We start from the raw sequence: 7,500 nt of genomic DNA, 5'->3' as shown, positions 1-7,500 counted from the left end.
AGAGCACAGGCAGCCCGCCGCCGGCCCACCCACCCCGTGCAGGCACCCCTGCATACGGGCCTCCGGCAGGGCCGGCCTGCCGACCCCAGCCACCCCCCGCAAGCCCCCCCACCGCCGCCCCGACTGAGACAGCACAGGCAGCCCGCCGCCGGCCCTTCCCACCCCGTGCAGGCACCCCTGCATACGGGCCTCCGGCAGGGCCGGCCTGCCGCCCCCAGCCACCCCCCGCAAGCCCCCCCACCGCCGCCCCGGCTCAGAGAGCACAGGCAGCCCGCCGCCGGCCCACCCACCCCGTGCAGGCACCCCTGCATACGGGCCTCCGGCAGGACCGGCCTGCCGCCCCCAGCCACCCCCCGCAAGCCCCCCCACCGCCGCCCCGGCTGAGAGAGCACAGGCACCCCGCCGCCGGCCCTTCCCACCCCGTGCAGGCACCCCTGCATACGGGCCTCCGGCAGGGCCGGCCTGCCGCCCCCAGCCACCCCCCGCAAGCCCCCCCCACCGCCGCCCCGGCTCAGAGAGCACAGGCAGCCCGCCGCCGGCCCACCCACCCCGTGCAGGCACCCCTGCATACGGGCCTCCGGCAGGGCCGGCCTGCCGACCCCAGCCACCCCCCGCAAGCCCCCCCACCGCCGCCCCGACTGAGAGAGCACAGGCAGCCCGCCGCCGGCCCTTCCCACCCCGTGCAGGCACCCCTGCATACGGGCCTCCGGCAGGGCCGGCCTGCCGACCCCAGCCACCCCCCGCAACCCCCCCCACCGCCGCCCCGGCTGAGAGAGCACAGGCAGCCCGCCGCCGGCCCTTCCCACCCCGTGCAGGCACCCCTGCATACGGGCCTCCGGCACGGCCGGCCTGCCGCCCCCAGCCACCCCCCGCAAGCCCCCCCCACCGCCGCCCCGACTCAGAGAGCACAGGCAGCCCGCCGCAGGCCCACCCACCCCGTGCAGGCACCCCTGCATACGGGCCTCCGGCAGGGCCGGCCTGCCGACCCCAGCCACCCCCCGCAAGCCCCCCCACCGCCGCCCCGACTGAGACAGCACAGGCAGCCCGCCGCCGGCCCTTCCCACCCCGTGCAGGCACCCCTGCATACGGGCCTCTGGCAGGACCGGCCTGCCGACCCCAGCCACCCCCCGCAAGCCCCCCCACCGCCGCCCCGGCTGAGAGAGCACAGGCAGCCCGCCGCCGGCCCTTCCCACCCCGTGCAGGCACCCCTGCATACGGGCCTCCGGCAGAGCCGGCCTGCCGCCCCCAGCCACCCCCCGCAAGCCCCCCCACCGCCGCCCCGGCTCAGAGAGCACAGGAACCCCGCCGCCGCCCCTTCCCACCCCGTGCAGGCACCCCTGCATACGGGCCTCCGGCAGGGCCGGCCTGCCGCCCCCAGCCACCCCCCGCAAGCCCCCCCACCGCCGCCCCGGCTCAGAGAGCACAGGAACCCCGCCGCCGCCCCTTCCCACCCCGTGCAGGCACCCCTGCATACGGGCCTCCGGCAGGGCCGGCCTGCCGCCCCCAGCCACCCCCCGCAAGCCCCCCCACCGCCGCCCCGGCTCAGAGAGCACAGGCAGCCCGCCGCCGGCCCACCCACCCTGTGCAGGCACCCCTGCATACGGGCCTCCGGCAGGACCGGCCTGCCGCCCCCAGCCACCCCCCGCAAGCCCCCCCACCGCCGCCCCGGCTGAGAGAGCACAGGCAACCCGCCGCCGCCCCTTCCCACCCCGTGCAGGCACCCCTGCATACGGGCCTCCGGCAGGGCCGGCCTGCCGCCCCCAGCCACCCCCCGCAAGCCCCCCCACCGCCGCCCCGGCTGAGAGAGCACAGGCAGCCCGCCGCCGGCCCACCCACCCTGTGCAGGCACCCCTGCATACGGGCCTCCGGCAGGACCGGCCTGCCGCCCCAAGCCACCCCCCGCAAGCCCCCCCACCGCCGCCCCGGCTCAGAGAGCACAGGCACCCCGCCGCCGCCCCTTCCCACCCCGTGCAGGCACCCCTGCATACGGGCCTCCGGCAGGGCCGGCCTGCCGCCCCCAGCCACCCCCCGCAAGCCCCCCCCACCGCCGCCCCGGCTCAGAGAGCACAGGCAGCCCGCCGCAGGCCCACCCACCCCGTGCAGGCACCCCTGCATACGGGCCTCCGGCAGGGCCGGCCTGCCGACCCCAGCCACCCCCCGCAAGCCCCCCCACCGCCGCCCCGGCTGAGAGAGCACAGGCAGCCCGCCGCCGGCCCTTCCCACCCCGTGCAGGCACCCCTGCATACGGGCCTCCGGCAGGGCCGGCCTGCCGACCCCAGCCACCCCCCGCAACCCCCCCCACCGCCGCCCCGGCTGAGAGAGCACAGGCAGCCCGCCGCCGGCCCTTCCCACCCCGTGCAGGCACCCCTGCATACGGGCCTCCGGCAGGGCCGGCCTGCCGCCCCCAGCCACCCGCCACAGGCCCCCCCACCGCCGCCCCGGCTGAGAGAGCACAGGCAGCCCGCCGCCGGCCCTTCCCACCCCGTGCAGGCACCCCTGCATACGGGCCTCCGGCAGGGCCGGCCTGCCGCCCCCAGCCACCCCCCGCAAGCCCCCCCACCGCCGCCCCGGCTCAGAGAGCACAGGCACCCCGCCGCCGCCCCTTCCCACCCCGTGCAGGCACCCCTGCATACGGGCCTCCGGCAGGGCCGGCCTGCCGCCCCCAGCCACCCCCCGCAAGCCCCCCCCACCGCCGCCCCGGCTCAGAGAGCACAGGCAGCCCGCCGCAGGCCCACCCACCCCGTGCAGGCACCCCTGCATACGGGCCTCCGGCAGGGCGGGCCTGCCGACCCCAGCCACCCCCCGCAAGCCCCCCCACCGCCGCCCCGACTGAAACAGCACAGGCAGCCCGCCGCCGGCCCTTCCCACCCCGTGCAGGCACCCCTGCATACGGGCCTCCGGCAGGGCCGGCCTGCCGCCCCCAGCCACCCCCCGCAAGCCCCCCCCACCGCCGCCCCGGCTCAGAGAGCACAGGCAGCCCGCCGCAGGCCCACCCACCCCGTGCAGGCACCCCTGCATACGGGCCTCCGGCAGGGCGGGCCTGCCGACCCCAGCCACCCCCCGCAAGCCCCCCCACCGCCGCCCCGACTGAAACAGCACAGGCAGCCCGCCGCCGGCCCTTCCCACCCCGTGCAGGCACCCCTGCATACGGGCCTCCGGCAGGGCCGGCCTGCCGCCCCCAGCCACCCGCCACAGGCCCCCCCACCGCCGCCCCGGCTGAGAGAGCACAGGCAGCCCGCCGCCGCCCCTTCCCACCCCGTGCAGGCACCCCTGCATACGGGCCTCCGGCAGGGCCGGCCTGCCGACCCCAGCCACCCCCCGCAAGCCCCCCCACCGCCGCCCCGGCTGAGAGAGCACAGGCAGCCCGCCGCCGGCCCACCCACCCTGTGCAGGCACCCCTGCATACGGGCCTCCGGCAGGACCGGCCTGCCGCCCCAAGCCACCCCCCGCAAGCCCCCCCACCGCCGCCCCGGCTGAGAGAGCACAGGCAGCCCGCCGCCGCCCCTTCCCACCCCGTGCAGGCACCCCTGCATACGGGCCTCCAGCACGGGCGACCCGCTCTGTCCGCAGGGAGGACAGGTCTACCCCTTCTGCCGGCAGGGAGGCCAGGTCTACCCGTTCTGCCGGCAGGGAGGCCAGGTCTACCCGTTTTACCTGCAGGGAGACCAGGTCTACCCGTTCTGCCGGCAGGGAGGCCAGGTCTACCCGTTTTACCGGCAGGGATGCCAGGTCTACCCGTTCTGGCGGCAGGGAGGCCAGGTCTACCTGTTTTACCGGCAGGGATGCCAGGTCTACCCGTTCTAGCGGCAGGGAGACCAGGTCTACCCGTATTGCCGGCAGGGATGCCAGGTCTACCCGTTTTTCCGGCAGGGATGCCAGGTCTACCCATTTACCGGCAGGGATGCCAGGTCTACCCGTTTTGCCGGCAGGGATGCCAGGTCTACCCGTTCTGGCGGCAGGGAGAACAGGTCTACCCGTTTTACCTGCAGGGAGAACAGGTCTACCCGTTTTGCCGGCAGGGATGCCAGGTCTACCCGTTTTACCTGCAGGGATGCCAGGTCTACCCGTTTTACCGGCAGGGAGGCCAGGTCTACCCATGTTGCCGGCAGGGAGGCCAGGTCTACCCGTTCTAGCGGCAGGGAGACCAGGTCTACCCATTTACCGGCAGGGAGACCAGGTCTACCCGTTTTGCCGGCAGGGATGCCAGGTCTACCCGTTTTGCCGGCAGGGAGAACAGGTCTACCCGTTTTACCTGCAGGGAGGCCATGTCTACCCGTTTTACCGGCAGGGAGACCAGGTCTACCCGTTTTGCCGGCAGGGATGCCAGGTCTACCCGTTTTGCCGGCAGGGAGACCAGGTCTACCCGTTCTGCCGGCAGGGATACCAGGTCTACCCGTTTTACCTGCACGGAGACCAGGTCTACCCATTTTACCGGCAGGGAGGCCAGGTCTACCCGTTCTGGCGGCAGGGAGAACAGGTCTACCCTTTTTGCCGGCAGGGAGACCAGGTCTACCCGTTTTACCGGCAGGGATGCCAGGTCTACCCGTTTTGCCGGCAGGGATAACAGGTCTACCCGTTTTACCTGCAGGGAGACCAGGTCTACCCGTTTTACCGGCAGGGAGACCAGGTCTACCCGTTTTGCCGGCAGGGATGCCAGGTCTACCCGTTCTGGCGGCAGGGAGGCCAGGTCTACCCGTTCTGCCGGCAGGGAGGCCAGGTCTACCCGTTTTGCCGGCAGGGAGAACAGGTCTACCCGTTTTACCGGCAGGGAGACCAGGTCTACCCGTTTTGCCGGCAGGGATGCCAGGTCTACCCGTTCTGGCGGCAGGGAGGCCAGGTCTACCCGTTCTGCCGGCAGGGAGGCCAGGTCTACCCGTTTTACCTGCAGGGAGGCCAGGTCTACCCGTTTTGGCGGCAGGGAGACCAGGTCTACCCGTTTTGCCGGCAGGGATGCCAGGTCTACCCGCTTCCGGCAGGGATGCCAGGTCTACCCGGTTCCAGGCAGGGAGGCCTCGTCTACCCGTTCTGCCGGCAGGGAGGCCAGGTCTACCCGTTTTACCGGCAGGGATGCCAGGTCTACCCGCTTCCGGCAGGGATGCCAGGTCTACCCGGTTCCAGGCAGGGAGGCCTCGTCTACCCGTTCTGCCGGCAGGGAGGCCAGGTCTACCCGTTTTACCGGCAGGGATGCCAGGTCTACCCGCTTCCGGCAGGGATGCCAGGTCTACCCGGTTCCAGGCAGGGAGGCCTCGTCTACCCGTTCTGCCGGCAGGGAGGCCAGGTCTACCCGTTTTACCGTCCGCCGGGTCCGGTGTGCCCGATGTGGCCGCCGGAGCTGCCGGCGGAAAGGGATGCCTCGTCTACCTCGCTCCGGCGGGACTTTGGCTCCACCGCGGTTCTGGCAGGTAGACGTCTTGCCCGGTTCTTCTTCGGAGCTGCCGAAGGGGTCGCTGCTTTGCGCTGCCTCCAGTTACGTCATGGTAAGAGTCGGCGGCGCTCGCGCGCCTCCCCGCTGGGGGAAGACGGTTCTCTTCGAGCCCGCCGGGGCCGGGGACCTCGCTGTCCGTATACTAGGGCAGAGGGCTGGCGCTCGCGGACCAGCGCCATCGAACCGCTGCAGCTACTCGCGGTTCAGCCGGCAGACTCGGGCGTTGCACGGCGGCTGTGGCCGTGGCCGTTCTGCCTCCTACCTATCGCGCACGGCGCTTCCGACTGCCAGAAGCCGCGCGAAGCCGCTGCTTGCCCGCAGGCTCCGGTGGCCGTTGCCGACTGGAGCGAGGGCTCCAAGAGGGGTTTCTCCAGGGCCGGGCCGAGACGGGCGGCGGTCGCCGGCACTCGAACGCTTGTCACCCGCGGCTCAGCCGGCAGACTCGGGCGTTGCCCGGCGGCCCTGGCCGTGGCCGTTCTGCCTCCTACCTATCGCGCACGGCGCTTCCGACTGCCAGAAGCCGCGCGAAGCCGCTGCTTGCCCGCAGGCTCCGGTGGCCGTTGCCGACTGGAGCGAGGGCTCCAAGAGGGGTTTCTCCAGGGCCGGGCCGAGACCGGCGGCGGTCGCCGGCACTCGAACGCTTGTCAGCCGCGGCTCAGCGGGCAGACTCGGGCGTTGCCCGGCGGCCCTGGCCGTGGCCGTTCTGCCTCCTACCTATCGCGCACGGCGCTTCCGACTGCCAGAAGCCGCGCGAAGCCGCTGCTTGCCCGCAGGCTCCGGTGGCCGTTGCCGACTGGAGCGAGGGCTCCAAGAGGGGTTTCTCCAGGGCCGGGCCGAGACCGGCGGCGGTCGCCGGCACTCGAACGCTTGTCACCCGCGGCTCAGCCGGCAGACTCGGGCGTTGCCCGGCGGCCCTGGCCGTGGCCGTTCTGCCTCCTACCTATCGCGCACGGCGCTTCCGACTGCCAGAAGCCGCGCGAAGCCGCTGCTTGCCCGCAGGCTCCGGTGGCCGTTGCCGACTGGAGCGAGGGCTCCAAGAGGGGTTTCTCCAGGGCCGGGCCGAGACCGGCGGCGGTCGCCGGCACTCGAACGCTTGTCAGCCGCGGCTCAGCCGGCAGACTCGGGCGTTGCCCGGCGGCCCTGGCCGTGGCCGTTCTGCCTCCTACCTATCGCGCACGGCGCTTCCGACTGCCAGAAGCCGCGCGAAGCCGCTGCTTGCCCGCAGGCTCCGGTGGCCGTTGCCGACTGGAGCGAGGGCTCCAAGAGGGGTTTCTCCAGGGCCGGGCCGAGACCGGCGGCGGTCGCCGGCACTCGAACGCTTGTCACCCGCGGCTCAGCCGGCAGACTCGGGCGTTGCCCGGCGACCCTGGCCGTGGCCGTTCTGCCTCCTACCTATCGCGCACGGCGCTTCCGACTGCCAGAAGCCGCGCGAAGCCGCTGCTTGCCCGCAGGCTCCGGTGGCCGTTGCCGACTGGAGCGAGGGCTCCAAGAGGGGTTTCTCCAGGGCCGGGCCGAGACGGGCGGCGGTCTCCGGCACTCGAACGCTTGTAGGGCCGGGGTTTGGGAGTGGAGCCTGCCGTGGCTCCCCCCCCCTCCCCACGCCCGTTAACAGCAGCCATCCGCGGGCACGTTGCAGAGAAGCCTCTACGGCAGTCCGGCTCTGCCGGTGGCCAAGCCGCGTTGGGCTTCTGCTGTCGACGCTGCCCGCTCGCTCGCTCGCACGCAGGGCCCCGCGCCTGTGCTGCCCAGCCCTGCCCGAGGTTCGGGGTTCGGGGGCCGGCGCGTGCGGCCGTCGCTGTCCCAGGAACCGTGGCCGTGGGGCCTCCGCTTCTCCTCCGTTCCCCTTCCCTTTCCTGATCGATGAGGCTTTTCGGGTGGCGTCGGAGAGGGCCCCCGGCGGGCCGGGTCTTCCGTACTCCCCGTCATAGGGAGCCACGGCGGGGCTCCGGTGTTCGGGCCGGGCGGTCTCCTTTCCAATGTCGCTTCCCGTCTCGTGCGAGGTGTTGTCCCCTTCCCTCCGAGCGGCGCGGACCGTGACGAGCAAAGAGACGGCGGTGGTGGAAGCGGCGGGGCGC

This window comes from Opisthocomus hoazin, unplaced genomic scaffold (genome assembly GCF_030867145.1).
Source record: "Opisthocomus hoazin isolate bOpiHoa1 unplaced genomic scaffold, bOpiHoa1.hap1 HAP1_SCAFFOLD_167, whole genome shotgun sequence".
In the NCBI taxonomy this organism is placed as follows: Eukaryota; Metazoa; Chordata; class Aves; order Opisthocomiformes; family Opisthocomidae; genus Opisthocomus; species Opisthocomus hoazin.
This window is presented reverse-complemented; position numbering follows the sequence as displayed.